General features: G+C 43.2%; 1 long non-coding RNA gene across 2 annotated transcripts; it reads right to left on the reverse strand.

Annotated features, from left to right (window-relative positions):
- Positions 1-3,200: 3,200 nt before the first annotated feature.
- Positions 3,201-27,358, reverse strand: LOC143443235 (uncharacterized). 2 transcript variants are annotated; one of them, XR_013112018.1, is made up of 7 exons: positions 26,919-27,358; positions 20,453-20,634; positions 18,330-18,433; positions 15,681-15,795; positions 8,474-8,633; positions 5,046-5,232; positions 3,201-4,138 (listed from the first exon to the last, which is right to left on the reverse strand). It is a non-coding gene; the product is annotated as an uncharacterized LOC143443235 (long non-coding RNA). The 2 variants fall into 2 exon arrangements; XR_013112019.1 differs by lacking the exon at positions 15,681-15,795.
- Positions 27,359-27,761: the final 403 nt, after the last annotated feature.

Below are 27,761 nucleotides of genomic sequence, written 5' to 3' on the forward strand. Positions count from 1 at the left end.
GGGACTAGCGAGTTGTCTCAGCAGTTAAGAGCACTGCCTGTTCTTTCAAAGGACCCTGGTTCAATTCCCAGCACCTACATGGTGACTCACAACCACTTGCTGCTCTAATCCCACCGGATCTGACATCCACCTCTGGCCTCCTCGGGCACTAGGCATGAAAATGGTTCATAGTCGTAAATGTAGGCAAAAGACTCTTATGCATAAAATAAAAATATTTTTAAAGGAATCTGTTTTTATCTCCTATGCATATGAAAACTTTCCCAATGATATGGTCAAGGTCTTTCACTTCTAGGAAGTACAAGGTGTCATCCATGCAGACTCCACGGGGAGACAAGAAAATGGCCTGAAGGACTCGGAGTCAGTCCAGGCAAGAGAAGCCACATAATGGAGTGATGTGAATTACATTCCAGAGGCAGGTGTGTGTGTGTGTGTGTGTGTGTGTGTGTGTGTGTGTGTGTGTGTGTACATGCATGCGCATGCACGAGGATGTGCATGCCAGAGGTCAACATTAGGCATCTTTCTTAATCTCCATATGATTCTTTTGAGACACAGTCTTTCATTGGTCTGTCTGGAATTTACTTTTTGGGCTAACCTGGCTGGTATCACCTCCTCTGTACTCTGAAGCACCTAGGTTTATAATACCTAATATAACACAAATGTTACGCAAATCACCATAAACTATTGTAATGTGTGGTGACAGGAAGTGTTCTGACTATGCCTAGTATAAACATGCTGTGTTTGCTGTATATGTGTGTGCCCATGTGTGCACGTGTGCATGTATGTGTGTGTATGCACGTGCATGTGCATGTTCGTGTGTGTGTGTGTGTGTGTGTACACTAGTATGCATGCAGCTAAGCCTCTGTGTGTATGTGCCTGCCTTGGTACATATGTGGATGTCAGAGGACCATCTTGGGTGTCTGGCCTTGTCTTTACCTTATTTTGAAACTAGGTTTCTTGGTTGTTTTTTCAGTGTATATAAGAGGCTAATTGTCCCACAGCTTCTGGAACTATTTCAGTCTCAACAACATCTTCCCATAAAGACCACTGGGTTACAGGTGCTGCCACCACTTGTGCAGCTCTAATGTGGCTTTTGAGGATTTAAACTCATGTCTTCAGGCATGGAGAGCAAGTTATTTCACTCTCTGAAGCATCTCCCAAGCAGCCAATCATTATTTTAAAAATATTTTTATTAATTTTCACCTCACGTGTATGCATGTGTTCATCAGTATATGTCTGTGCATCACCAACATTCAAGAGCTTAGGGCTCAGAAGAGGGCATTGGATCTCCTGGAACTGGAGTTACAGACGGGTGCGAGCTGCCTTGTGGATGCTGGGATCTAAACCCGGGTTCTTTGCAATATAGCCAGTGTGCTTAACCGCTGTGTAGTCTTTTCAGCCTATTCTGCAGTATTAATTTTTTTTAGAACTATTTTCAATCCATTGTTAAATCTAAACCTGCAGATGTGGAGAGCTAGTGGTTCACATAAAGGAACCAATCCTGTTAGTACAACAGAAGATCTGATCAACTGCAACACCTTTAAAAGAAAAGAGAGTACGTTTCACAAGTCAGCCACTGCTGGCTAGAATGTGTCTATTATGGAAAGAACTGTTACATATAATACTGGAAACTGTTACAGGATGGCAATGAGGTTGAAGCCAGGTACTTTGAAACTGTTGGATGTGGCTCCAAAGAGGCCTAGGGCTTAGCTTTAAAGAGGGATTTTCTGATTAGCTCCTGAAGAAATACAGACTTGCCTTTCTGATAAGCCACCTGGACCTGGGGTAGCTATCAATGAAAGGCATAAAGTTGCCAGAACATCGTAGAGCACACAGAGTCTACTCCCCTGTTCCAAACACCCCTGGGAATCCCTGGGAATTAACCACTGCTCCTTGATAGAGCAGACAAGAGCTCCCCGGTCCCATCCTGCCTGGCTATAAGCCTCTTCCCAGAACCCACCACTCTTACTTGAGTTAGAGAGACAGCCCAGCCCTCTACCTTGTCTCTGATGCATAAAAAGCCAACTCTGCTGCTATCCCAAGCACTATTTAACTCTACCCTAAATGAGCCCGCCACCCCACCCCCACCCTGCCTGGGGCTCTGCACCACCTCAGGGCACTTGCCTGGAGACATCAAAACCCCTGATCTGCCCGTTGACTTTTATGCAGATGGTAATCTTTCCAAAGCAGATGGACACTTTTCAGTTTATTATTCTTACAGCTTTATTAATTAATATTATGGGATGAGGGCTGGTGAATGACAGCCATTTGAAGCCATTCCGAGGGTCATAAACCCAGGTTTAAACAACAGAAGTATGAGGGCAAGTGGCAGAGTGAGGGAACAGATTTGTTGTTTGACTTTTGAAGACATGGAGTCATGTATCCCAGGCTGGCCTCAAACTTGCTAAGAAGTCCTGAGTAACCTTGAATTTTCCTCATCTTCCTGCCCCTGCCTCTCTAGTGCTGGGATGAGAGGCTCACACAGGGGCTCCAACCCAGAGATTCCAGCATGCTAGGCAAGTGCTCCCTCACATGAGACACATCACCAGCTCTCTGACTTGATTCTTTAATTTGATGAGGGAATTCTCAGCACTGACGTTGTTTTGGATACCCAGGCCCCAGTGACCTCAACCAGAAGGATTTAAGACCTGGCTGACTTTAAGTGATGTCACCAACATCTTGAAATGGTTTCTCCCTCACTGGAGGTCAGTTTTCATTAGCCCACCGTTGAGGTCATTCTCGCCTTTGCTTTTCAGTCAAGATCTTAGCCCTGTGAACTATGAGAAAACATGACCGCCCTAAACCTTCCCTCCCAACGTTTTCGTATTGATTTTGTCAGAAGGAATGGCCACGGGAAATGATGTGATTCCGGCTCACAGTGAAGAAGGGGTGATTATGACAGGTATCTGATAAAGGTGAATTTGTAGAAAGAAAAAGGTGGTTTAGTCTCTCTGTGCTGTATGGGTCTCAGTCTGTGATCTGCAGTACCAGAGGAGAGACAGCATATGGCAAAACTACTCACCCCATCGAAGACATGCAAAAAAAGGTGGGGGCTGGGCCTCAGTATCCCCTCCAAGGTACCCTCGCAGGACCAGAAAACTCACTTGACCCATCTCTGCAAGCTCCCCCCTCCACTTTTCAATAAGGTCACCAGTTATGGACCAGGCCTTCAACCCAGGGAACTCAGTGGATACTTTAATCACAGAAAACACAAGGAAACTCTTTCTCTTTACTTACAAAATTTACAAGGCTTGATTATCTGTTGCCAAAATTGTGTCTGAGTATGAGATAATAGCAGACAAATATAATATCCTGAAGTATATGACTTTTTAAAATGGGGAAATATTTAAAAGAGGAATGTGATCTAAGACGAGAAGGTTATTATTTTGTTATTAGTTTGAACAGTTTGCCACCTGTGCCTGTGGGCTCCACACCTGTGGATTCAACCTTCGTTATTTGGAAAATATTTAAGAAATAAAATCTCATCTGCACTGAAAAGTAGCAACAAGCTTTGTGATTGTTTCCCGAGTGGTTCATTACACAGCCACTTTTATGATTAGGACCTAGAAGCAGTCCAGAGCTTACTCACTTAGGGGTTGTGTGCAGGCTACATGTAACTTCTTCACTTTATCATCTACAGATTATAGCATCCTTGCATTCTGTCACCCTACAGACTTCCTGGAACCAAACCCTGGATACAATACGACTGCCTTTAATGTGATGTTGACCATTCACAGCAATGTGTGAGTTCACCTCATAACTCAAACCAATAAAGTGCATGGAAAATGTGTTGACCGAGGAGAGAATCTCTTTCAGTCCAATTTCATCCTGCGACTATCAGGAAGGAAAAAGTATCCCAGAGTATGCCATTGCCCACCCAGAAGGGAATCTTCCCTCCCAGGGAAACCAAACCAACGCATTTGATAAATTGCGAGACACCTGAAATATCCGAATTCAGGATCATGTCGAGAACACATGCTGTTCAGGCTGTTTCAGAGACGGCTGCTATGAGTCTGTAGGGCTAAGACATGTTCTCTTTCTGTCCAAACGAGGTGCACCTTCATGATTTCCCACTAAACAGCTGCAGCAACACCCGCAGCCAGGCATCTGGGTTTCGTAAAGCTGACTTGAGGGTTTGAAGCTAGTAAAACATTGTGAAATAACACTCACTACATTGTAAAAATAATATACCCATAACTGTTCATTAGGATTTTAAAGACAGAAATGAAAGGTACCCTGAGCACATTAGTCCAGCCCGATTAGAAGAAAATACTAAGGTAAAAAGGAAGCAGTGTGGAGGGATGGCTAGTCAGAGCGCCTTCTGACGTCATGACACACTTAGGTCCATTAGAGGTTACGGAATCCACTGTGATGACTGGGAGCTAAAGTGTTTGATCTGTTGGCAAAACATCATAACCATAATTCGTATGTTCTTTAAAAATGTGGCTTTTATATGGACATCAATCACTGATCTAGGAGCTGTGTGGGGCAAGTCATCGTCTCAAGACGTCTCTCACAGAACGGGGTTGCCATAATGAAGGCAGAAGTCATCCCATGAGAACATGGGTCAAACAAACCACGACTTCCTCCACCTGAACACGGACTACCTGGCTGATGTGGAAGAGAAGGAACTTCACCATACTTGAGCATTTAACAGAGAGAGCTTAGCTTTGAAATCTGCATGTCCTGCCAAGCTTAAACATGGGGTGGGAAAAAAACTACTAAGTTATTTTTCACTCATGAAAGTCAATCTGGGGGTAGCATAGTGAACACAAAAGACCATTACAAGAGAAGACATTGTTTATCTTCCCAGTGAGTTTTCTCATATGAGTGGTCAATGTGAAATGGTCAACAGAGAAAGACATTTGGTTAACTGCCGATTGGAAGCCTAAAGGACAATCTGGGTATCACCAGAACTCCATAGAAACTTTGGTTTTCTCAGCTGAAGCACAGAGGTGAAACTTTGAAACATAGAGTTAAGTGGAAGAGAGCTTATAGCTTGCAGACAGACAGGATGGAGGGATGGCTGTCACCTTTTTGAGCCTCACCTTCAGTTCTTTCTCTGCGTGGCTCTCTCCTCATTGGAGTACAGATGGATGCCTGCCTGTGTGTCCTTTATCAGCTGCAATGCTCCATCATTCCTTCTTCACTGGATGTGAACCTTGGCTCATGTTACTGATGGTCACTATCTGCTGCACTGTGCCTGGATGAATGTACTGCTTTCTCTGCTGTATCCTTGGACCAGAAAAAGATGGAGTAAGACATTGACTTGGGACCTGGCCACACATCCTCAATGGAAGGATGACCAGATTTCTTTAACATAAGAAGTATCTTAAGGAAATTATATCCTAAAAAACATATTTATGTTCTAAATCTGTTAACCTTGACTCTCTGGTCTGCCCTCTCTCCATCACTCGTTTCCATGGTGCACAGCTCTGTGACTCGCTTAAAAAAATCTGATTTTCCCTCAGGTTCGTCTCAGTCTGCTCTTCTCTGTGCACCACTGTCTTCTCATATTTAGGAAGCTTTCTGTGTAAGAAGAAGGATCAGACACTGGCAGACTCACATGCAGCCCCATGACCTCTAGGATTAGTACAATGGCCACTGGCATGGACCAGCCACAGTCAGGTCTAACATGCTTACTAACAGGACTCACAAGCATGACCCGTAAGTCCCAGACTCTCATCTAAACTTTCAGCAACAGGAATTGTTCCCTGGGTCTCTCTCAGTCATATTTGGCTATTGTATGCAGGGGACCATCAGTGCCTTTGTTAATCTCCGACCTCTCTTGTCTCTGTCATTTCCTGGGTACAATTGTGCACCTTTGGTTAGAACATCATGAGTTACACAGATCTGCAACAGACTCACTGAACTGTAGGCTTAGAGTTTTCAAAACCTACTTTAATAAGGGTTCTAAAACGCTTTAAAATCCCTTCTCACCCATCACCCACCCCAGAGGTAGTGGAAGGGAAAGGTTAATCCAGCAAAGGGAGATATGAACCTGTTCAGAAATAGTTCTTTGGGTGATTCCAATCTTTGTTGTCAGGATATCAGCAGTTCAGTTTACACTATATCCAGAAGAAACCTCAAGGCTCTGCCAATCAGGCAGAGTCCATTGAAGTGGCAAGAAGCTACCTGAATATCACAAGAAGTTCTTTGATTCATTTCTCTCTAAGAAGCCATGACAAGTGATGTTCAGTGAAGAAGGCAAGGTGAGCCAATGCCACACCATCATCAGCAAAGACCAGCATCAACAAAGCCCAGTGAAAACCAGCAAAGAGTGGCAAGGTGAACCAATGCCAGAGTGTCCACTGTCTGTTGGGTTATATATTTATTCTTTCCAAACGTTTATCACATGTCCTCTCAAGCATCTGCTCCAGCAAAACATCTTATGCTCCTTTTCCAGGCAGCTTCCGGAAAAACATCACATGTCTGTTCTCAACAAAACCTCCTTCCATGTGTCTGCTTCAGAAAAACATCCTCTTATAAGACAGTCTCCAGAGAAATATCCTGTATCTTTTAGGGAGGTAAATGCTTGGGAGGGGGGCATGTATGTGTGTGTGTGTGTGTGTGTGTGTGTGTGTATGTGTGTGTGTGTGTGTCTGTCTGTCTGTCTGTTTGAGAGTATGTATATTTAAGGCTTACACATATGTATGCACTGTGTCAGAAAAATGCTTTTTCTAAGAAGAAATCAACTACAAAAAAAACTATGGGTTGGAGTCTAATTTTAATTGTGCAATAAAACAAGTAACTAGGAGTAAAGACATTAGACTTCATTCAAAACTGGATATTAACATTAGAGTTCAAATTATTAATGACTTAAATGTGAAATGGCCAAATGATTTTAATATTAAACTGCTCAGAAAACTTTGAAAGCAATTTTTTGTTCTTAGAGTAAGAACGTTGATGCTTAGTTACTGTTTGAATTGTTTCCAGGAACCTGTGAACATCCCACAAACTGGTTAGGAGCTTTCCATTTTCCGAAAAAAAAAAAAAAAAAAAAAAAAAAAAAAAAGTCTAGTCACTATTCAGTATTTGATTACTGGAGGAGTGGCCACATAGATGTAGTCAAATAAATTCAAACAGCTTAGTATTTTAACTCACTTAACAGAATTCAATCCATAATGCACAACTCACTGAGTCAGAGGAGTTTTCTGGAAGCCAGTCCAGTTAAAGTGAGTGGCCATGCCTCCAGGTAGGATCTTGAATCCCTGGTTCTACTATGTAAGATGGCTTTGGGGAGAAAAGCAGTTTTATACTTTCTGCAAATTTATCTTCATAGCATAAAAAAGAGAACGAACGTGGGAAGAGCTGAGACCAGAGAAAGAGAGGAATGAGACAGGATAAGTAAGTGTGTCACATTAGTGCCTCTGCCTGGTGCTCGACAAACTCCTCCACAAACCAACATTCACAGCTTTAAGTTCCTAAGAGTGAGTGTGTTGAGACATTTGAAAATTGGTGGTGACTGATACACTTTCTAATCTAAGGTCAGAACTTCTTTAATGAGGAAAGTCAGGGGCTAGAGACATGATCACTGGCTAACACACTGGCTGCTCTTCGAGCAGACCAGAGTTCTAAATAAAATAAGAATAAATAAATAATTTAAGAGGAGAGTCAGGAGGGAGTGGAAAGAGCTGCCTTCTGTAACCATTTTAAACCTCAGCCTCTCGCCAGTTTGGGGGTTTCAATGCTTCTGAGAAATGCCTAGAATGTAATTTCTAAGTCTGCTAAGACACTCAACTGTGTCTATTCTCTGGATCAAATTAATGTGGACCACTGTGTAAGAAACCAGATAGACCATACGTTTGACCTTTTTTGACTGGTATTACAAGAGCGCTGGCCAGGCAATGGAGCACTGAGTAGAGGCCAAGTAGCCTGCGATATTGTCTGGATTTCAAGAAGAGAGACGGGGGTAAAAATGGATGCTACACTTAATTTTAAAAATACTAGTACATGCTAAGATTACAGGTAAGTTAAGCTTGCCTCTGGTCTAAACAGAGACGTGAAAATAAATAGAAGATCCTGCTGTCCTCCACTACCGGACAAATATGCCAGGAGAAAAGGGCCTCTCTCCTGGAGCAGTGAGAGAAGCAGGTGAAACAGGAAGTGGAAAGAAGCAGGAAATGTGGAGGAGCAGGAAGTGAAGAAAGGCAGAAAGTGGAGAAACACAGGAAGTAGGAAAAGCAGGAAGTGTGGAGAAGCAGAAAGTGAGGAAAAGCAGGAGGTGGGAGAGTAGGATTTAACTCAGTAGCAGCATCTGAAATGGTGATGGCCTTGACCACCAAGCCTCTGATTCTTGTTCTCCACCCCTGATGCCAAGGGGGGCTGTTGTGCTCTCTGCGGGACACTAGAGAATCCAGTATGCTAGTCAGCATTCTGCAGCTCTGAGCCTGACAGGAAGAGGAGGTGGCAGCAGGGAGGTGTGGCCAGGAGCTTTAGTCAAGGGCTGCCGCTCACCTGTGAGCCAGTCAATTACCTTCTGGCAAGGAAGTTTCACTGTTTAATGGCGCCTCTTGAAATACTGTGATTCATAGTACGCACATGGATTTATGCCCATGTCCTTTAGCCAGTGGATATTCACAGGAGGCCTGCACCACAGTCAGTCGTGATGATCCTAACCGGTGGCTTGTCTGCTCCTGCAAAGGAAATGCCAGCTGTATTAGAAAAATACCAAATGTCCACCTGCTGACCACTTCTTCCGCGTTTCCTTTCTCATGGGTCATCTGCCCGTGCGTGGTTCTCTCAGACTGGTCAACTAGCAAAGCCACGAAAGATGTCTTAGTGGCTTGTTTGTTCAGTAGCAGCCTGAAATATGGTTCCCCTACTCTTACAGACATGACCCATTTAAACGATGATTTATTCCAGCGACAATGTCAGTACTCTTGGAGAACACTGGCCAGTGGGCAATCTGATATCACCTCTACATGGCAAGCCCCACACCAGCACTATCCAGACAGAAGCCTGCATATGTATTTCCATCAGGTTGATGTTCAGATGACATCAACTGCATCTCGCTGATATGAAGAGAAATATTTTCAGATCATCTCAACTTTTCAAGGCAATATTTTGAATAGCAGATGACATTTTTGTGGGTATCTGTTTTTGCATGTGCCCTTGAGACCTTCAACCCCAAATCTTATCAAAATCAAAAGATGAACAGGTGAGTAAAATATTCCTTTGTGATAGGGAAAATGATGCACCTGTATTTTTGTGGGGGTGGGGGAGGGGGCTAACCCTGGAAACAAAAGTTGTTCTGAGAACTGGAGGCAGACAGAATATGATTCCTCCCTCAGAAGACAGAGGCAGCTGCAGGCTGCAACCCAGCTGCCAGCAATTGTAGGGAAAATATGGAGACTGAAGGGAGAGAAAGAAAAGACCAGTAGGGTGAGCAGGCACCTGGAGCATGGCAGTGACATGCTGGTCAAGCAGAGTGGTGTGCCTGCATTTCTCCTTTCTTTACTTCCTGTCTCCTTCCCATGGCTCCTCTTAGCCAACCCTGCAGAAGGGGGAGATTAACCTGGAAGCACAGCCAGCACCGACCCTCCCTGTGGTGTTGAACAGGGTGTAGAAAGGAGAGACATGATCTCAAAGCCTAGCACGCAGATGGAGTGTGTTAGCCTTGATAACACTAACTTTGTGTGCTAAATTCAGAAAGGGGCCTATTGTCAATCTTCAATATATGTGTATAGATACACACCTACATGGACCAAGATGGCTCAAAGAATTCAGCAAGAAACTCATGAAAGATTGGGTACAGGGACCGCTCTCTCCTCTCCTGCCTAGCTAATCAGGAGAGATCTCATTGAGCTTTGTTAGGATCAACATCCTCAATCTGAAACAGCTAACAATGCAATTTTCTTTGTCTTGTGGAGAGGCAAGTTTGGCTGGCCTAAAGAACTAGCTGGGGAATGCTCACCTCTCGTACAGTCCTGCTCAGCTGCTACATACACAAGCACATGTACACGCACACTCAGTTCGCAAAGCCTACGATGATGCCAGGCTTGTGGCTAGACCTCGATACTGTGGCACTGAAGAATGGGGGCTGTGCCAAGCTGACTTCACCATGATGGTATCAGAGCTGGGCTTGAGTTACCAGTTTCAACACGCTGATGTCAAAGCCAGCCCGCACCTCCAACTCACTTTATCTGCTGGCTGAAATAATTGGCCAACATTAAGCCAGGAGCTAAAGACCAAAGGATCATTCAGGGGCCTCATAGATTAGCTAGCCCTGTATTGCATGAGTGTGCTGGGGCAAAATGTGGGAAACAGAAAGTTCTCACTCCAAAAGGCAGCTCTTCGTTTCCCAGCCAGGTTACAAGGTTACAAGTCTCTCATCTGTAAAATTGAAAGAACGGGATGAGGGGCTGGAGAGATGGCTCAGTGGTTAAGGGCACTGACTGCTCTTCCAGAGGTTCTGAGTTCAATTCCCAGCAACCACATGATGGCTCACAACCATCTATAATGGGATTCGATGCCTGCTTCTGGTGTGCCTGAAGACAGCGAAAGTGTACTCATGTACATTAAATGAATAAATGAATCTTAAAAAAAAAAAAGTGTAAGAAACAAAGAAAAAAACAAAGAAACAAAGAAAGAGAAAGAACCAAGCATGGGATGAGGACTCCAGAAACAGTATACATGAAAGCCCATGGGCTTCCTAAGGATTTGACCTTCGGTGACCTTACAGTGACACCTCCTGTAGCTGTGGGTGCTTATTAAAGATTAAACATTGATAAAAAATGGGAGGCCATAATAAGTGCTGTGACAAAACTATTTTCCATTGTATGAGTTTTTTGTTTCTGTTTTTTTTTTTTACAACTGGCACAATTGTTCTTCCCAAACCTCCCTTTTATTGAAAAGAAAAGAAAAGAAAATTCTGCCTAATATATCCCGATTACAGTTTCTCTTCCCTCTTCTCCTCCCTGTTCCCTCCTCCCCCCCCCCCCCGCCCCCGTCTCATTAAAAAACGAGCAGGCTTCTAAGGGATAATAATAAAATACAATAAGATAAAAACAAAAACTAACACATGAGAAGTGAGCAAAAAAAAACAACAGAAGGAGGAGTAAGAAGCAGAGACCCACTCATTGGCACACTGGGGAGTCCCATAAAACCACTAAACTGGAAGCCACAAAATAATCACAGAACCGTGGAGGCCTTGTGCATGCTGCCTCCGTCTCTGTGAGCAAGTGAGAGCTTTAATCCTGTTGATTTAAAGGGCCTTGGTTTCTTCAGCCTCCTCTTCTGCAAGCTCTGAAGGGAGGATTGGATAAAGACATTTCTTTTAGGGCTGAGTGTTCCAAGAATCCACCACTCTTCTTGACAGTCCTGACCCAGAAGTCGACAGATCTTGCAGGAACCTTTACAAGCAAGGGATGAGGAAGGAGTCACTAGGAGAGCTGGTCTCCTCTGCACCAGGCTCGCTATCACTGGAGGAGGCGAACTCTGGTTACCTTTCACTCTGATTACGCAGAGTGTGCTGCATCTCATTCACCTGAAACTGAGATCCGCAGAGCCTTCGAGTTCGTTTGCTGTTGTAGAAATCTGGACAATCGCGAATCGCAGTTAAGTCGACCTTTGCAAACATGGTGCGGTGTGATTCTTAGACCCAAGCGTTTCCCTCCTTCCTCCGGTTTTGCTGAACTGCTTTGTCCTTCTCCTGGGTTCTCTTCTTCCTCCCTTCTGCCTCATGCACATCGGCACCTCCCCCATGAAATCAAACCCACTGAATGTTGTGGAGCAAAGCTTCCAAGAAGCCATCTTTAAAACCGTGGCGTATATCCAAGTAATTATTTGAGGATCTTGTTATTTCCATTTTTTGAGAAATATGTACATGAGAAGAGTCCAAAAATCCAGGCAACTGCTTCTCTTTGAGGAGGTATGTTGACAGATCCAGAAAATAATTTCCAAAACACCACGAGATGTTTGAAGTTGGTTTTCTATCTGGACAACATGTGGCTGGAAAAGCACATTTGCTCGGTGTGTTTTCTTAGGTGGCCTTGCCAGGCGATTGGAAGTAAGCAACTGGTCCTTTAAAATCACCTCCTCCAATGCTCAGCTCCCTCAGCTGAGTGAGCACTTCAGTACATTCCAACTGCACCACTTTTTTACTTTAACGCCCTGTGTGGCCTTGTTCAGTTTAGATTTGAACCTGGTTCAAAATAAAAAAAAAAAAAAAAAGAAAGAAAGAAAAAGAAAGCCCAAAGTGGAGCAAAGGATTGTGCAAGATGTATGTGTTTATACTGCACTGTATGTTCTTGACAATCTGGCTATGTGATCCATAAACACAAATCTTAAATTTTATGAGATTACCAACTAGCTTTTCAGCAAACATTACAGACTGCAAGTCAAAAATGGAGAAAATGCTAGATAAACCAATGCAAGCCCTAAAAGAGTTTATATAAGACAGGGAATACAAGTGCATTTATCAAGCCAGTAACGCAAACATTGACGAAGTGCCTACTGGGGCGTCATTCTGTCGCTAGGTGATCAGGGGACACATACATGAGCTGGAGCTGCCTCTGGGCTCTCAAGTAGAAAAACCAGCATGTGCTCCACATCTCTATAGAGAGATGGGTTGTATCTGATTTCTGATTTCAGATTCTCATGAAAAGGCAATCAGTGCAGAACTGACCCAAAGAAGAGGGAAAAAGAATCCTACGTTTTCATTATAGTTGTGCAAAGACAACGGCAGTTGCCATGCAGGCTTGGTTGGCTTATTTCTAAGCCCCTTCACTTACAGCAGTGGCTCTCCACCTCCCTAATGCCTCAACCCTTTAACACAGTTCCTCAGGCTGTGCTGACCCCTCCCCAGAGATTATTTTTGTTGCTACTTCATAACTGTAATTTTGCTACTGCTATGAATAGTAGTGTAGATATTTGTGTTTTCTGATAGTCTTGGGCAACCCCTGTGAAGGGGATCATGACCCACAGGTTGAGAAAAACTGACATACAGAACCCTCTTGGATCTCAGAACAGCCTTCAAGGTGAGGTCCAAGGTTCCAGGATCCTTTGCCAGGTAACTAGTTTACACTCAGTGATATGGCCATTTGCTGTGTTCACAGTCTACCTGGACCCAGAGAGGAAATGACAAGAGAGAGAAACAAAGAGGCAGAGGGGCAGAGGGGCAGAGGGGCAGAGGGGCAGAGGAAGCACTGGGAGGCACTTGTTGACACTCTTCAGTGTTCAAGGCCTTGACTAGGAAGGACTGGCCACTATCAGGATCCCAACCATTCTCCAACCCCTACCAGGGGCCTGTAATCACCTGAATATTTCCTGCCTGGCCATGGTCTGGGAACATGAAAGACAGGTAGGAGCTCCCACACATGCCAGATTCAAGGCACGTGTTCTCCCAAGAGCAGAAGCCTGGCCAACTTTATAAACATTGATGCCACCATTTGCTGTTGCAAAGCATTCAGAAGCCTGTTCATGGCTGTGGAGGTAGGGTAAGGAAAATAACATTCATTCCTCATGGAAGTCACCCTGAAGAATCTGCAGCCACATGCTTCTGGTGGCCAAAAATGTAAAGTCCATTGATTGGACCTGAAAGGGAAATGGAGATATTTGCTTATAAGACTGTGAGAGAAAGGGATAAATCAAAACTTGCTTCAGATCTTGTCCTGGGAAGCCACAGGCATGGTTATCACTGGCTGAGATGGAGGAAGTCTGAAAAGGAGACTATGACTCAGGCTTTCCATATGGACAGCCATCCTGCCCATGACTGTGGTGTGGACATGCTATCCTGGCCATGGCTATGGAATAGACAAGCCATCTTGGCTATGACTGTGGTGTAAACATGTTACCTTGCCATCACTGTGGTGTGGACTTTTTATACTGGCCATGACTGTGGAAGAGATAAGCCATCTTAGCCATCACTGTGGTGTGGACTTACCATCCTGGCCATGACTGTTACATTACCAACTGATTGTTGGAGGAACAGAGAAAAGATACCATGCCAGGAGAAGAGGAGTCGGGGCCTCAAATCCCTGCAGCCACAATCTCCCTCCTTTTGGGGGTGATATTTTTGTGCATTGTGTAAAGATTGCCTTTGTATTATTCAAATTTTTGTGTGGGTAGAGATTCGAGTGCAAACCAGACTCTGGTACTGTTATTCATAAAGCTATATCATATTTTATGAGCACACACTCGCCCCTTCTGATTGGTTTAATAAAAAGCTGATGGCCTATAGCTGAGAAGAGAATAGATGGGACTTCTGGGCAGAGATAGAAACTCTGGGAAAGAGTCAGCCACGGGGAATTTGCCAAGGAAGAAGTGGGCCAGGACTGAAGGAGAGGTAACGAATGAGCTGTGTGGAAGGACATAGGTTGATGTATATGGGTTAATTTAAGTTATAAGAGATAGTTGGGAGCAAGAGTAAGCTAGGCCTAAATTAATAATTATAATTAATAAGTGTAAGTCTCTATGTCTTTATTTAAAGCTGGGGGGGGGGTGTAGAAGTCCATTACTGTGATACTCCTTCAGCCAGTATTTCTAATGAATTGCTAGCCACTATCAGTTTGGCCTTAGAAACACACCCCTCTATTTCTCTTCCCCGCTTTCTATAGAAGGTGCTCCCCACGCTCAGGGGGAGCATTAGCAGGTTTTACCATGGCTGGTGGCAGCTTCATCTCTGCCACTGTTCTAGCGGCCGATGCTCTTGCAATATTAACATCTTGTCATCCATCTTCCCAGAGACTTCCACAAGCATCGGATGTGTCTTTAGTAAAAGGTCTCAGATTCCAGCATGTGAATAACTGTACCACGTTATTGCAGAATCCAGGTCCCTCTTCCAGAGAATCTTGCTGTGGATTCAGGGTAAGTATAGGAATCTACACTCATAAAACAACCCAGGGAGCTACACTGACATTTGAGATGTGCTGTGTGGGTAAGGGGGGTGTTCTTCCTTAGCTGGGGCCATCTCCTCTAGGAAGAGATTGTCTCACAGTCACCGAGGCAGTGCAGCTTGGTACTGTGTAACTCATGATGGTAAAAAGATCCTTGTGAATTTTTATCCTATGTGTCTCTATGGACACACCTATGCTCCTGGGCATTTGGCAAATGGGGCCTCGTGTCTGTGCTTGAAGTTAACCATAACACTGTGATGCTAACACCAGAAGCCCAACTCTTTAGTTAATAATTCATGACCCAAACTCTGTCTCAAAGGTTAAGGAACTTGCATCTCAGTGAGTTTTAATTAGCCCATATTCTGGCTCTCCACGACTCCTGTATCAGTGACAGTATCCTCCGGGGAGGTTCTTAAAAGTAACCATCTCATTTCTATGAAAACTCCCCAAGAAAGTTTCTTGCCATCCATTTCTCCATCTGAATTCTCTTCGGTTCTCTATGATCATGTGTATCTCACCATCTCATCGATCAAGGTCATGATGGACCACCAGACTCTTTCTTTATGTGATTCCTTCTCTCATGTAACTTTTCAAAATATTGGACATGGCTGACCACTTCCTTTGGTTTCAGGTGCTTCTTTGTGTCTTCAATCTGTCTTTTTCTGATTTCCATGTCTATGTCTTTAAATGGTTGGGTTTTTTTTTTTTTTTTAATCTGAAATGTGACTTGTCCCAATGGCTCTTCTAATTCCCCACCTGTAAACCTTCTCAGATTTGAATTCTAGGAGTCAGAACTCAGCTCAGAGACTCACAAGGCAATGGACAGGGGGTGGGGCTGTGGTTTACCTGGGGTTGGGTAGCAGAAGTAGCCTGTGGGCATTTTTCTTATAAGTGGCAGCTCCATACTGGTATCCTCAAATCTCAAATCTGATTAGGCTTGTTGGAGTGCTTCTGAGACTTCCTGTTATATAATGTAAGAAGAATATTTCATTTAGAAACAGCTTTGTAAAACTGATTTCCTGTCATTTTGTTACTTTTTCCTGGGGAAACACAAATAAATGTCCCCTCATCTCTGTTGGGTCACCAAACAGAGACAAAAGTAACAATTGAACCTCAGTTGAGCTTACTGAGTTATACGTTGACTGAGTTCTTTTCTAGGACTCTGGGTGAGGGATTTGCTACAGAACGCCCCGCCAAAGGCTGCGTCACTGGAAAGTCCACCCTAACATAAATGAAAACATTGCAGAAATTGCATCATGGAATCCTGCCTTTAGTTAACCTACTTTCTCTATATATTAGCACCACCCAGCTTTGAGTGCAGCTGAGGACAGGAGGGAACCATGGCTGAAATCCAGGTGAGGGTCCTAGGACCCTATGTGATGGGTAATCTTAGTTGTCATCATGACTACATCTGGCATAAACTAAAATCCAAGCTGCCAGGCACTCCTGTGAGGGATTTTCATAATTAGATTATTTGAAGCAAGAAGGCCCAGCCTAAATCTTGCCCCCACCTTCTGGTGGCAGCCTATATAATAAGATATGGAAGAAGAAAGCTTTGCTTTCTGTCCGTTTGCCCTCACTCTTGCTGGCAAGGGTGTCTATCCTGTTACCGCCACCAGTATCCAATCCAGCATTTTCAGGATTCCAACCAAGACTGAAGACCAGCAGCTCTCCAGGACTTCCTTGGGAAATCAGTGCCTCATCTGAGCTGTGGAGATGTCAAGGACTGAACCATCACTGTTTTTTCAACCTCTCAGATGTGAGAAAGCCATTGTTGGAGTACCCAGGCACTAATCTGTAAACCAATCTAATAAATCCCCTTTGAATTCCTTTTATCCATTGGGTTCCTTTGGATAACCTGTTTAGATACCTCTTTTTCCATTGGAGAATGCTAATTGCCCATCATCACTGCCATTGACCACCCAATCACTCTCTTCTTTCCTTACTCCATCACTATGACTATGGAGCCAGCATTATTTCTCCTCCACATTGGCTATGGGACAAGCACGTCATGCCAGAGGACAAAGCCAGATGGGAACACACATTCATAGAAGAGGTGGGTGCTATCGGAGGAGGAGACATAAAAAGAAAGCTCTAAGTAATATATCTGCCCTGTTGTCTGCTGGTGTTGCTGCTGCTCCTCTTCCTCCTCCTCTTCCTCCTCCTCTTCCTCCTCCTCTTCCTCCTCTTCTTCCTCCTCTTCTTCCTCTTTCTCCTCCTCTTCAGGGCACAACAGCACTTACATAGTTTCACAGCTGAAGTAGAGACAGTCTTGTGAGAAATGAAGTCAACCAAGCAGAAGATGGTACCTCTTTCCTTCTTCCAGTGAGTGGTTATCTGTTGGTTGGTTCTCTTGACTCTGAACCACAGGGCCCTCCTCAGCCATCTCCCCTCCTGTTGGCCCCTGTAAGTCACCCTTGGTTCTATACTGCCTATAAGTCCAGTTTCTGTTACTTGATTCAGCTCCCCAAAGAGGGGAATCAAACTGGGTGGCAGGTGCCAAGCAGCAAGCTAGCCTTGGGTCAGAAGCCACTCCCATGGCTAGAAAGAACACAGTGAGACCCTACACTAAACATCTGCATGACAATATCCAAGGGCTCTGCTCTGTGGCTCTCCTTTCTGGTAGCAAAGAAGAAAGAAGGAAGCCTATTTTCCTAATAAATACTCTATGAAAATAAACCTTGCACATGCTAGTGAGTGAAAATTATAGAAGCAATGGCCAAATGTAGTTAAAAAATAAAACTGAGGCGTAAGAAAAGAGAGATATTGGAAATAAAGGGGAACGGTGAAAATTGGATGCCAGAGACTGAACTCGCCATGGGAAATGGTTTCCTGTGTGCACATGCCCCTGAGAGACTCAGCTTGGTACAGGAAGAACGTGTTCATTTTTTAGAGAAACAATCATGTAAATGTGAAAGTAAGTGAGAGAGGAATCCTGGCTGGATGGGAGCCAGTTTCTCAGCTCCACACATCTGGAGCAGAGACAAAAACAGGTGAGCCACTGTCCCCCTCTGCAGTTCTTGCCCTCATGGGAACTGGCTGCTGGGGATATTTACATTAAAGGACCATGGCTGGCTGAGGCTGGGCTCGGCACTTGGATGTGCAGTTAAATAATCTGTGGTTTGGCTGCTGGTCTCTAGTGTGGTTAAATAATTGGTGCTGTTTTGGTTGCTAGCTACTTTAAAAATGGCTCTGTACACTTGTCTCTCCCTCACTCACGTTTTTTTTTTTTTTTTTTTTTTTTTTTTTTTTTTTCTTCCTCTTGAGCAATTCCAAGGAGCCCCTGGCAGAAGTTGGCTGCTTTCAGGTTCACAATGAGAGTTGGTACAGAAAATATGCTGACTTTTAGATAAATGACCTCAAGGGCAGGGCTTCCTCTGTGACTTGATCTGTAGGATCTGGGATGGGCCTCAACACGCAGAGGTGCTTGGTGTTTGCTGAACAAAGGGTAATCAAGAGTGAAATTTCATATTTCATATTTCAGGGTTGGCTTACCGTCTGCTTAATTTGTTTTGTTGGTCACTAAACAGGTAAAAATTCCCATCTTCTTCTTCAGGACATCTCTCTCCCTTGTAGCATCCCAATCCGAGCCCTTGACCCTGATAATGGATGGTAAAACAATTCAGCTGTCTGCTAACAGCAAACTCTTCTGACATCTGGGATATAGATGGTTGAGGAGAGTGCAAGCCTGCATCTAACCCAAGACACATGACATACTCATGCTCACACAGACGCATGTATACCACACACACACAAGCATGTATATCCATGCACACATAGATACACACACACACACACAGGGCATGGGGCAAAATCTTTACCAACCATTGAGAAGCATCAAGGTTCCATGGGCACAGAAGTTCAAACTCAAACTTGAAAGCACAAAAGGAGCAGACAGTGTAGAGAAAGAATAAGAAGAATAAGAGCTTCATTTCTCCAATATAGCCCATCAGTAAAAGGATAGCTCAACTCCCCAGCCAGCACACAGTAGCATTTTCATATCAGACATTTAGTAGCTATCCAGATCTTAAAAGAAACAGAATTTCCTTTTCAATGGTTTGACTGAGGTTTCCTAAGGTTTTAAAGGGAATTTCAGAGTCTATGTTTCAGAGTGAACTGATGTTGTTACTTTAGCTAGAAGCCTTGCTTTTTCAGTTACAAAGTAACAAACCCTGCTGGTATAGTACTAGAGACTGAGACAGTGGGGACAAAGGACAGGATGAAGATGCCATCTGCAGTGCCTGATGTTAGCTCAATAAAGTTCCTTGAACTTAAACTTGCATTACTTTTCTGAATACTTAAGTTAGCACATCTTCATATATGATGGGACAAATTTTTAACCTATCAGAGTGACATAAGCCCCAAGTTAGACACCACATTGTTTGGTGGGTATGGCATAAAAGCAAATGCTCCCTCTACAGTCATAAAAGCTTATCTCCCCATGACTCAGTATCTGTGCCTTGAGAAGAACAGCCCATACCTATGACAGAAGAAGTGCACCAGGACACAAGCATGAGAACCTGAGTTCAAATCTCCAACATCTGCACAAAAGCTGGATAAGGCTGTGTGTGTGTTTGTGTGTGTGTGTGTGTGTGTGTGTGTGTGCGCGCGCGCATGCATGTGCATGTGCACGCGTGCTTTTATTTTGGAAGAGGAGGCCAGAGATGGGGTCTTCCTGGCCAGCTTAACCAAAGCATGGGCTTTCTAGTCAGTGACAGGCACTGTCTGTCTCAAGACTATGAAGCAAAGAGGGATAGAGAAGACATCCAATATGCTGGACTCCACGTGCCCTTACACACATACCCAAATACAGAACATGTGCTGCACACTTTTTTCTCCTTTTAGCAATATGATTTATAGTCTTTGTCAATTATTAGGTATGTAAATATCTATCACGAGACATTTATTTTATGACAATTATTGATTTTCACCAACACAAATGTCAGCAGTTCTGATGTGTTTTCCCAAAATTCTTATGTTCTTTCTTGGTTGTAGTAGTTAGAATGTAGGCATACAGAGAGACCAAGCACTCCCATACATAAAACAAAGAAAGTAAGAATACAGAAATAAAAAGAAAGAAAGAAAGAAAGAAAGAAGGAAGGAAGGAGAAAGGAAGGAAAGGGAGGAAGGAAGAAAGGAAGGAGAGAGAGAGAAAGGAAAGTAGGCACAGAACAGCCTGACATATTCTGCAATGCCCACTATACAACTGGCTCTGGTTGTTGATTGAAACAGGGGTTACACCATGAGATCTCCTCATGGAAAAAAATAGTCATCCTACTAGAAACCTAGATGGCTAACTGTGAGCAGCCAACAGGGAGAGGCTGCAGAGTCTCTGTGTGGTACAGGGGATCTCACTGTTCAGCTCAAACCCCGGTTCATTATCAGATAACATGAAAGCCACCATTCCTGAGTGCTGGAGTTGTCTACTGGTTCTGTGGGGATTTCCTGAAGTTGTAAAATGTTTAAACCCCTCCAGGACCTTGAGCTCTCAAATTCCAAAGCAGGACATGGAAAGCCTTAGCTGCTCTCCTGTGCGTGTTTCTAAAAGTAAGACCATTATGCCATTTTGCAACCTGGGTATTAACAGCATCGCCTGCAGAATTAGAACTTTCCTTCACCTTCATACGGTACCAAATCCTCAGGTTCTTGGACGTGACAAGTTATTTACTCCTCAAACCAGAGAAAACCACCAGCGTCAATTCCCTTTTGAGGTTAGAAGAAAAGGTAGCACTGTATCCTCAAGTTGTCTCTGACTAGATTATTTCTTTCCATGTGTCACAGAAGAATTCCTAAAGCAAAACTGAAAAAAAAAACCCTACTATTATTTAAAAATGCAATAATATGCACAAAACCAGAAGCACCAGATTTTATTATTAAACTCAAATCAGTATGAAAGTATTCAGGGGCACTGACTCACACGCATCTTTTCTCTTATTGGGCCTGGTAGGGATGTGTATACTGGTGGCTCTTCTGGCTGTTACTGTCAGAGACTACCAGGAGTAGCTGTATGTGCACCGAATATTCTAGAGACATTTCTCAATGGGGTCCACAGCCAGGCCCCCTGATGAACACTAGCCCATCTTTTGCTTTGTTGACAGCATGCATTCACACCCTCTGGACACCTCTCCCCCCTCCCTCCTTTCCCTTCTCTATCTATCTATCTATCTATCTATCTATCTATCTATCTATCTATCTTGTTCTTGTCCAAGAGCTTTTGACTCAATAGAAATAACAATCTTTGACACCTGTGGTGTAGGTGTACCTGAAACACCTCTCACAGTTAAGCCAAGGTCAGAAGAGCAGCCCCCCAGACTGTGTTCTGGGATCGCTGATAGCTGCCTCTGGGGTGTGCAGCCATCTGCCTCTCCTTCCTCTGAAGACATATTCCTTTTAAAAAGGCTTCATCCTCAAGGTGGCCTGAATCTAGAATTCTCCCACAGACACAGGTATTAAAGGGTCACTCTCTGTTTAGCATTTTGGTACCACTGGGAAGTGGTGGAAAATTCGAGAAGTAGGGTCTATTCAGAACTCTTCCAGCCACTTGGGGAGTGTCCTTGAATGGACCCCATCCTCTCAATTTCTTTCTGGACTTGAGCTGAATCGCTCTAGGCCATGTTCTCCAGACAAAACCACAGATCCAACATCGGCAAGGACACAAAACCCTGAAATCTGTGAGCCAAAGAACCTCTTCTCCTCTCTGGAAAAGTACTCCAGCAGTTTGTTACAGTAATGACAAGTCGGCTCACACAACCTCACAACTTCAGCTAAACCCAATCCTCTCCCAGTGGTGTCTCCTGCCAGTACAGCAGGACACACTCAGCCCACAGCCCCACTTCACACTCTTTCCACTTTCTCTTTGGTTCACTTCCCTGAGTGCAAGTTCTTAATGCCTGTACAGCTTAAACCTGCTTTATTCTTGTGCCGGCGTCTGCTTTCCTGACTTGATTATAGAATTTCCCTAAATTACAGATTATAAGCCATAGTCTGGATCTTCTCATCTGATTTCTGGCGCTTTACTTGGTAACATGTACATTTTCAATCTGGTGATAGTGTTTCTATTTCCTGATATACTGTTGCTTGTTTGTTTAAGAAGCTTTCTTCTCCACCCTCTAAACAAGTTCCTTTATGAGCTTTACACAGGACAATGGCTGCCCAACAACCAGTACATGCTAATCACTAACACCACTATGCTTCCCATACTTCAGACTTCAACTCTGCAGTTGTCACACGCTTTTTAATAATGTTATTCACAAAGCCGGGCAGTGGTGGCGCAGGCCTTTTATCCTAGCACTTAGGAGGCAGAGGCAGGCAGATTTCTGAGTTCAAGGCCAGCCTGGTCTACAGAGTGAGTTCCAGGACAGCCAGGGCTACACAGAGAAATCCTGTCTCAAAAAACCAAAAAACTAACTAACTAACTAAATAAATAAATAAAATAATAATAATAATAATGTTATTCACAAATCTTATTTGTTTTCCTGTGAAATATGTTTCTAAATATATAAACATATATTAGTAAATATATACACCTTTATGCATCAAGCATATTAATATATTACATCAATATATTAATATAACATATTAATTATATTATGTCAATATATTAATATGTTACAATAATATATTGCTATATTATATTAATAAATGTATTAATACATTGTATTAATAAATACATTGCCATTTGTTGATATGAATAAACATATAAATAAATTAAATATACATATACATCATATACATCATATGCATCATATACATTATTCACATCATACACACATACACATATATGTTGTGGTAAATCTCCAACCCAAATAAGACCAGTCAATGAAAACACAACTCAATAATTATGAATATAAGCTGCACACCTAGATTGGGCAGATTCACCACTACAGTACTCTATTCCCCAGCTATGAGAGCCTTATAATTTGCGGGTTTTCCAAGTCAACTTGCGCTCGTCTTTTCACCTCCTGTTCCTCTGTCTTCCTCTCCATTGTTATCCTCCTCCATTGTGGTCTCTCTCCTCTCTCCCTTCCCACCAACCTTTATTTCTCCACCTTCCCTTCTCTGCCCAATCACTGGCTCCAGCCTTTATTTTACAAATTAAGGTGGGCAGAAAGTTCAATAGAAGTCACCTGTGTACTGATTCACTCCTCCTCTGCAGTCCCACCCAGGAAAGGGGAATTAACATCAAAATACAAGGCCGGTGCTATCCACAACACATATACATATACAACAGGTTTCTGGAAATTTCCTTCTTGCTCCCTTCATCTGATGACCTTCAGGAAGCAACCTTTACCCAGAATGTTTGTGTGATATGTAGATGTTTTCCATGTTTTCACGGTATACCTATTGCTTTTGTTACATCATTGTCTCTGTGGCACTAACACCTGACAGACCCAGCATGGTGGAGAGAGATTTATTTTGCCCTACAGTTTCAGGGGGACTTGGCTCCCTGTGGGGGACAGCAGGACTGTGTGGAAGATGCTGTTCACTGCACTGCAGTCCGGAGTGCAGACAGAGCTGAGCTAGAGCCCAGGGCTGAATTCTGTATAACCTTTAAGGCCTGCCCATAGTATCCTCAGCCCCACCTCCTAACAGATTTATAGTCTCACAAAACAGAGCCACTAGCTAGGAAATAAACATTCAAAACAAGAGTTTGTGGGGCATATTTGAGGTTTAAACCATAATATTTTCTAAAATTTTTTTTGTTTATTTGTAAATGCTTTTGAGATAGGGTCCTGATAGGTGACCCAGCCTACCCTCAAAGTCATCACCCCCTTCTGCAGCCTCCTGACAGTTGAGATTATAGCCAGGAAACAAATAACACCACAACATCAAGGATTGATACAACAGAAATTTATTTTTCTAGTCATGGAAAAAACTGCTGTAGGCCCAGAGAAGCTCTTCCCCAGGTACTAAGTGTGTTTTCATGTTAGTCATCTTTCTGTCACTATAACAAATTCCTAGAATAATCACTTTATAAAGAAGGGAGGGTTATAGGAGCTGATAATTTTCAGCCTGTAACCTAACTAGCCTGTGCTTTGGGCCTATGGATGCACACAATGATTGAGGCACAGGATAAGAACAAGGTAGCTCACCTCATGGCCAGGAAGCAAGAGGGAGGAAAAGAAGGTGAGGCCCCACAACTGCTTCTGAAGCCTTGTCCCTCATGAGGAGTTACAAGACCTCCTCATGTGGCAATTCTTTCCAAAGGTCCTTGGAAATAGGCTCTTCAAAGCCTGAACTGTTATCGAGAGTCCAAAGCCACACTCTTATGACCTTCTAGCTACTCTGATCTAAGGACACCTTTGGGGTAAAATGAGGGTCCTAGGTTCATCCAGCAAGGGCAATAACAGTGCAAGTGTTAGACTAGAGATTATCTGTCCTATGTAGGAAGTGAAGATGTCACTGTGGGTCACAGCCACCAGCTAGAAGCATACTCGAGGTGCTGGCTCCCTATCTTTGCTCAGCTTCTTCCCCATTGTTTGTCTACAGTTGCATGTTGGTCTTTACCTTAGTTTCCTTTCTGTTGCCATGATTAAACACCCCCAGAAAAAGCAACTTGAGAGAAAGAGGTTTATATCAGTTACAGTTCAATGCCACCATCCATTTGTTTTGGGGGGAAATCAAGGCAGTAATCTCAAACAGCTAGTCACGATGTTGTCCCCATCTTGAGAGCCCCCCCCCCCCAAAAAAAAAACCACTAGAAGCTGATTCTGATGCAATTACACAGGGGTCTTTATTCAAGTTCGAGCCTGGGCCATAACCATCATCACCAATGCAGCAGGGCAGGAGGGTGAAGCCCTGAATCCAGTTTCAAGCAAGCATTTATAGAGGTAAGTAAACAAGTGAGGAAGTATCCAGCTTGGCACACATCTCATGGGGGGTTGGCCATTATGGAACTTGTTGTTCTTTAAAATGATTGGCTGGTGCTGTGAGTCAAACCATAAACTTTCAGAAGTGAATATCTTTAGGTACAACTGTAAATTCTACTTTCTTCCTAATGGGTGGTTGTTAGGGAATGACCTAGAGACCAGTGCTAGATACAGTCATGGTGTTTAGCTTGAGTTCAACCTTAAGTCAGGTTCTCTAAGATGGAGCTTGAACCCAAGTTGGAGTTTGAACCCAAGATGGAGTTGGTATGGTCTCCCAACATCACATCCACAGACAGCAACAGAGAGAAATACATGTGTGGTGCTTGCCTACTCTTACACAGTTAAGGACCACCTGTCTAGGGAATGGTGCTGCCCATAGTAGGCTTCATCTTTCCATATCAATTAAATAATTAAGACAGTCCCCCACAGACATGTCTACAGGCCAACTGGATATAGATAATCTTTCATTGAGTTTCTCTTCTCCAGGTGTGTCAAGTGTACTATTAAAGCTAACCATCAGAGCCTTATTGCATATGTTATAAGAGCCATATGTTAAATATGTTGAATATGTTAAATGATAATGAAATCAACTATCCCTGTCTTATTTCTGACTTGAATTGAAGGTCTCCCAGCAATTTGTGATAGAATACTTGCCATCAGTGTTCTGAATACTGTGATTAGTTTCTGCCTGTCCCTGGCATTTTTATGGGAAAAGGTTGCTGATTTTTTATCATGTTTGTCCTTGTTTGATAGGATTAAACATTAATCTTTTTCATTTGTATAGATTATCTGGCTATGTTCTCTGACTTTGAGCCTATAGAATAAATTCATTTTATTCTTAAAGTGCTTTATTTTTAAACACAAAGATGTCTCAAGGCTAGTGTGTACAGTTAGGCAGCTGGTGCCCACCATGACCCGCTCACACAGATAGCCTGGAAGCCAGCTGCTGACTGACATTATAAACTCTATGTGCACACAGAGAGGCAGGCGTTGAGACTACAGGAACCAGAGCTCTGTAATTCTGTAATTGATTCTCCTATAATCTCTCAAAGCTAGAGACCAAAACCATGCTTACAATGAGGCCCATACATCAGAGGGTTAGAGAGCAGAGGAAGGTGCCGAGAAAAATGTCCACAGGGCAATGAATGTTTTTATGCATGACTCAGGTGTCCCAGTACATACTTGAGTGTGCCTCTGTGTATGTGCATACACATACAGATGAAAGGTGTGCACCTATGTGTATTTGTATTTAAGAGGATCTGCAAGAATACATAGGTGCTGTTAGTATTTGAAATCAGTATTCAAAACTATGATGTTCTGGAAGAAAAGTGATGATCTTGGGAAATTTTCTGAAGCCTGAGCTGTTCTGTGGGTTAGTGATTTGGTTAACAGTTACTTTAGAGCAGGTTTATCAGCTTCTCTCACAATCTGTTATTGACCAAAAAGTTTTTATGTGACCCCCCCCCCCAGGAATACAGATATATAAAATAAATGGAGAAATCAATCTAAGAAATTCAATTAAAGCGATTGTATGCAAACAATTTTACCATTTCTTAAAAATGTAAGTAAATTTGTATACTGATGAGATGGGTGTGTTTATTTTTCATAAAAATTAAACCCAGGCTGCATACTTGGTTCTGCATCATCAATGGTTTTCTAGAGTTGATCGATGACTTAATTTTATAATGGTCAATACTGAGAAAGCCTCTCTAGGTAATGTAATACCAACGACATGAGTACTGGTTGCTCCGGCTGACCCGTGCCGATTCTGCCGAGGCCTGGCTGTTTCTGCTGGATCATGCCGCTGCTGCTGATTCATGTTTGGTGACATTTTTGAACCCGACTGTTGGTATCTGACTGAATTGGACTGCTGGTACCCTGACAAAGGAGATTAGAATAGCCCGAAATCGCTGCTCCCAAAGAGGTCCACATCCCCTTGCCTGTTTACCATCATCTCTCCCCTACCTTTGGACGGTGGCCTAGAAGGGAGATTGAAGCATTTGAGAACCCTTATTAAAGTAGGTTTTGGAAAATCTAAGCCTACAGTCATCTCAAAAAGCTTTGGAAATGCTGTCCTATTTCCATGTCAAAAATCATTGAAGATTTTTTTTTTCAAGTGAGACTCAAGTCAGTAATTCAGATAGCACATTTTAAAACCAAACATTCTAATACAGTACAATACAATACAAAAAAGATAGAGCAACTTGATACTTACAAGTTGAGGAGTGAAGAATGAAGAGATTATTGTCTATTTTCCAGCTGGAGAGATCGTGCACTTAGTAAAATACTTGTTATATAAGTTCAAGAAGCTGTCTGTGTCACCTTTCACCTACATAAAAAGCTGGGTGTGGCAGTCCCCACTCTGCAGTGGGAACACTGAGCCAAAAGGATCTCAGGGTTTGCTGGCCAGCCAGTCCAGCAACTGGTGAGCTCTGGGTTCCGTGGGAGACACTGCCTGGAAACCTAAGATGGAAAGGATCAAGGAAGACTCTGGTATAAACCTCCGCGGTCTCTACACATGGGCACACGCGAACATCCAAAATCAAATTTAAAAAGTAAATGTTTTTGCTTTCCACAAGAAGCCATGTGTTTCTATAAGAACAGAAAATGTCGTACGTGTAGTGTAATCACTGCCGTTTCTAATACGCCATAGCCTTTGACCTGAGCTGAGGTGAATTCGGCACCGCTTGTTGGCTCTGAGTGCGTTCCTGCAAGCACAGTCCAAAGGCCACAGGGAAGTCCTGTGCTGCCGGAACCTCCTCTGCTTCTTAGGTGTTTGGGTTTTAATAAAGTTGGGGTTGCAGTATATCCAGAAGCCTTTTCCTGTTGTCAAGTTTTTTTCGAGCTCCATATTCAGTACTGTAACCATTATTTTAAAAAAAAAATGTTTTAGAGTTAGTAATTCCAAAGTGCTGATTGAAGTTGAACAGGCATCTCTTCTGTGGCCTGTCTACATTGAAACTCCATTCATATTGAAATTGGAAAAGAAAAAGCTTCAAATTTATCAATTTAAAGGCCTTTATTCTTTGGCTCTTCCTTTCCTGTCCAGAGGCTTCTC

Source organism: Arvicanthis niloticus, chromosome 8 (assembly GCF_011762505.2).
Source record: "Arvicanthis niloticus isolate mArvNil1 chromosome 8, mArvNil1.pat.X, whole genome shotgun sequence".
In the NCBI taxonomy this organism is placed as follows: Eukaryota; Metazoa; Chordata; class Mammalia; order Rodentia; family Muridae; genus Arvicanthis; species Arvicanthis niloticus.